Here is a 5,326-nt window from a genome sequence, read left to right as displayed (position 1 = left end):
TTCCTATACACAAATGATGAAAAATCTGAAAGAGAAATTAAGGAAACACTCCCATTTACCACTGCAACAGAAAGAATACAATACCTAAGAATAAACCTACCTAGGAAGAGAAGAGACCTGTATGCAGAAAACTATAAGACACTGATGAAAGAAATTAAAGATGATACAAACAGATGGAGAGAGAAACCATGTTCTTCGATTAGAAGAGTCAATTTTGTGAAAATGACTACACTACCCAGAGCAATCTACAGATTCAGTGCAATCCCTATCAAATTCCCAATGGCATGTTTTTACAGAACTAGAGCAAAAAATCTTAAAATTTGTATGGAGACACAAAAGACCCCGAATAGCCAAAGCAGTCTTGAGGGAAGAAAGTGGAGCTGGAGGAATCAGGCTCCTGGACTTCAGACTATACTACAAAGCTACAGTAATCAAGACAGTATGGTACTGGCACAAAAACAGAAATATAGATCAGTGGAACAGGATAGAAAGCCCAGAGACAAACCCATGCACCTATGGTCAACTAATCTATGACAAAGGAGGCAAGGATGTTCAGTGGAGAAAAGACAGTCTCTTCAATAAGTGGTGCTGGGAAAACTGGACAACTATATGTAAAAGAATGAAATTAGAACACTCCCTAACACCATATACAAAAATAAACTCAAAATGGATTAGAAATGTTAATGTAAGACTGGACCCTATAAAACTCTTGGAGGAAAACATAGGAAGAACACTGTGACATAAATCACAGCAAGATCTTTTTTGATCCACTTCCTAGAGTGATGGAAATAAAAATAAACAAATGGGACCTAATGAAACTTAAAAGCTTTTGCACAGCAAAGGAAACCATAAACGAAACGAAAAGACAACCCTCAGAATAGGAGAAAATATTTGCAAACCAATTAACAGACAAAGGTTTAATTTCCAAACTATATAAACAGCTCATGCAGCTCAGTATTAAAAAAACAACCCAATCCCAAAATGGGCAGAAGAGCTAGACATTTCTCCAGAGAAGACATACAGATGGCCAAGAAGCACATGAAAAGCTGCTCAACATCACTAATTATTAGAGAAATGCAAATCAAAACTACAATGAGGTATCACCTCACACCAGTTAGAATGGGCATCATCAGAAAATCTACAAACAACAAATGCTGGAGAGGGTGTGGAGAAAAGGGAACCCTCTTGCACTGTTGGTGGGAATGTAAATTGTTGCAGCCACTATGGAGAACAGTATGGAGGTTCCTTTAAAACCTAAAAATAGAACTACCATATGACCCAGCAATCCCACTACTGGACATATACCCTGAGAAAACCATAATTCAAAAAGACACATGCACCCCAATGTTCATTGCAGCACTATTTACAATAGCCAGGTCATGGAAGCAACCTAAATGCCCATCAACAGATGAATGGGTAAAGAAGATGTGGTACATATATACAATGGAATATTACTCAGCCATAAAATTGAACAGAATTGGGTCGTTTGTAGAGACGTGGATGGATCTAGAGACTGTCATACCGAGTGAAGTAAGTCAGAAAGAGAAAAACAAATATCGTATATTAACACATATATATGGAACCATAAAAAATGGTACAGATGAAGTGTTTTGCAGGGCAGAAATAGAGACAGAGATGTAGAGAACACACGTATGGACACCAAGGGGGGGAAGTGGCCTGGGAGCATGGTGGTGGTGTGATGAATTGGGAGATTGGGATTGACATATATACACTAATATGTATAAGATGGGTAACTAATAAGAACCTGCTGTATAAAAAAATAAATAAAAATTAAGAAAAAAAAGAATGATTAGCATACTACTTGGTGTATATTAAGCACTTCATAAATGCTTATCCATAGATAAGAGATAGGAAGAATACAAAACTGGCTTATGATGTTTACATGGAATAGCAATGAGCTGCATTATGTTTTAATAAATATATTTTGAATAGATTGTATGATTATCAATAATTTGATTAAGCAGTTTTATAGGAATTGTGTGAATTGGTTGTCATAGACTGAGTCAGTGATAAATAATTATAATTGTGTGTTGAGGTAGAGCTTTTTTCATCTCTGAAATAATAGTGAAAGTGAATGGGGGAAAACAATTTGTTGCTTTATTTATAAACAGCTTATGTATGTAGTGAGATCAAGTTCTACTCAGCTTTATCAGTTTCTCTTATTGACTCTCAAGCATTATTCTAGGGTAATTTTTACTAGGTCATTTTTACTACACATGTTTAAAATAGGCTTAAAAAGTAACAGTTTGTAGAGTTTGAGTTTAATTAGGGAGATTTAAAATTTTATGTTTAGAGAGCATTTGTTTAATTTTACTCATGTCTGTGTGCTTGCATTAGTGTTTTGTTCACTTTTTTTCCTTTTGTGTAATGGAAGCCTTTCATATTTGTCTTGGGTCTTATATTCTTTCCCATTTATACAAGTTTTCTTAGAATGCTCTTCCTCTACAGGTAATTCCTATAGCATTTTCTGCAGTTGTAGTATAGCACTTACCAAATAGCATTGCAGTTCTATAGGGGTTTTGTTTGTTTGCTTGTATACTTCCCTGTTTTCCATACTAGAATTTAAGTTCCTTAAGGATAAAGACTCTGCCTTACCAGTCTTTTTCTTGCCAACGACTATCCCATGTTTTTGTACCAAATGGGTACTTACATTGTTGCACGAATGTGTAGTTTAGTAACCCTTCATAACTATAGTATTTCTGTACAGTAATCTTTAAGATTGACCTTTTGTTCTTATTTCTTGTTGCATAATATCCCCTTTATGTTTTCCTGCCTTTTAAGACTGTCTGGTCAAAATCAGATCATTACTCATACCCAGACATCAGTCAACAATTCTATAGTACTAAAAGTTCAGTGGATTCTAAACTTGGTGACAGTTTTATCGTCATCAGTCTTCTTCATTCTCAAATTTTTTTTTTTTTGTGGTACACGGGCCTCTCACTGTTGTGGCCTCTCCCGTTGCGGAGCACAGGCTCCGGCCGCGCAGGCTCAGCAGCCATGGCTCACGGGCCCAGCCACTCTGCGGCATGTGGGATCTTCCCAGTCTGGGGCAAGAACCCGCGTCCCTTGCATCGGCAGGCGGACTCTCAACCACTGCGCCACCAGGGAAGCCCTCCTTTCCTGTTTTGATGACACAGCTCTACTTCTGGTTCTGAAAATATTCTCTGTTGATTATTAATTTTGCTTAATGTTCTTGTTCTAATAACTCTGAAATGGTATTTCTTCAATGACAAGGCAAATTCCTTTTTTTTTTTAATGGCCATTTGTTGAATTGTATACCAATAAGTCATCTAGGTAGAGGTAATCATCTACTAATTTGCTGACGTTTGGAGTATATTTTTTGTTCTCTAGTAAGCTATACATCACTTGAGGTCAAAATTTAGTATCTCTTACAATATATTTTTAGAGACCTGCAACTTGTGACACATGTGTTTCAGGGAAAGTAATTGACTAACGGATTGACACCTAAGATTAAAGGGGAAGGAGAAAATCTATATAAAATAGCCATAGAAATAGGCATCTAGAAGGCAAAACAATAGCCATGTGAGTTTGGTAATTAGGATTCTTTGAGTTTGTGATTATGCATTATTAATATGAAAGATGAACTTGACTTACTATATTGTAAAGTATTAGTGATCGCTTTTGGAATTTTTCTTAAAACTAATGTTCTTATGCCATTGGTAAACTGGTTTCCTCTTATTTTTAAATTAAAGATGTAATGTATGCATTTTTATGTGGCAGAGGAAATCCTGACTTCCAAAGAGTCATGATCCTAAGGATTGCTTAAGTGCTTCATTTAGAAATTCTTATTTATTGTTGCATTGTTTATAAAATTGTTTAGGGCCTTGGGAATAATATTTTGATTTCTTTTCTTTGCCTGATGGTTCTAGAGCTCTTTTTTTTTTTTTTTTTTTTTGCGGTACGCGGGCCTCTCACTTTTGTGGCCTCTCCCACAAAAATACCAAAAATTTTAAATAAAGCTTCACTATCAATTCCTTTTCTAGAAATTTATCCTATAAAGTATGTTTGGAAAAACTGGGATATGTTACTCTACTTTTTCAACTGTAAATTTTAAAAACTCTAAATACAGATCAAGTATTTCCAATGAAAGTTTATCATTCTAATTGAGATGTGCCATCAGTATAAAATACACACTATATTTTGAAGACTCAGTGTGGGGGAAAAAATAAATGTAAAACATCTCATTTTTTGTATTTAATACATGTAGAGATGGTAATTTTTTTTAGACATTGTGTTGAATAGAATATACTATTAAGGGAGTCCCCTGGTGGTCTAATGGTTAGGATTTCAGGCTTTCACTGCTATGGCCTGGGCTCAATCCCTGGTCAGGAAACTGAGATCCTGCAAGCCATGCAGCGCAGCTAAAAAAAAAAAAAAGAAAAGGAATGTCACCTGTTTCTTTCAAAAATTTTTTAATGTGGTTACTAGAGCATGAAGCCCTATATCAACTAACATGGAACAAAGGCAAGTGAATAAATTAGGTTTCCAAATGGTGTTTATATATCATCCCATTTTTATAAATGCACATAAAAATACGTTTATAAAATTACTAACAAAAAATCTGGAAGAATATATGCAATACTGTTTTCACTTACTATCTCTGAAAAGTAAGGATAACAGACATCTCAGGTCTGTCTTCTGTACAATTTGGATATCTTACAAAATATTGACAAAAAAAGTGTTACTTTCATAATTTGGGAGAAAAAACACACATAATACTTTTTTGAAAGAAAAAAACATAGAAACTTTAAAAATTACAACTACCTTCTTAAAGTACATAAAAATTAGCAGAAGCAACAAAGCCCTTTCAAAAGTTCTAGAACCGGGCTTCCCTGGTGGCGCAGTGGTTGAGAGTAAGCCTGCCGATGCAGGGGACGCAGGTTCGTGCCCCGGTCCGGGAAGATCCCACATGCCGCGGAGCAGCTGGGCCTGTGAGCCATGGCCACTGAGCCTGCGTGTCCGGAGCCTGTGCTCCGCAATGAGAGAGGCCACAACAGTGAGAGGCCTGCGTACCGCAAAAAAAAAAAAAAAAAAAAAAAAAAAAGTAAATTGAATCATCTACCAGGTAGTATGGGGATATATTAGTGACTTAACTAAAAAGTGAAATATAATTTATGGGGAGAGGGAAATGTATAAATAAATGCTACAGCAGAGGCATAGATTAAGTACCCTAGAAGGGTAGGGTTGGTTGTGGATGGGAACAGGCAGAATTAAGGAAGATTTCATAAGATATTTAATGGAAGAGGAAAATTATGACAGATAAAGAATTGAACAAAAAGGACTT

This window comes from Phocoena phocoena, chromosome 2 (genome assembly GCF_963924675.1).
Source record: "Phocoena phocoena chromosome 2, mPhoPho1.1, whole genome shotgun sequence".
In the NCBI taxonomy this organism is placed as follows: Eukaryota; Metazoa; Chordata; class Mammalia; order Artiodactyla; family Phocoenidae; genus Phocoena; species Phocoena phocoena.
The sequence above is the reverse complement of the archived record's forward strand: the minus strand, read 5'-3'. Positions refer to the sequence as shown.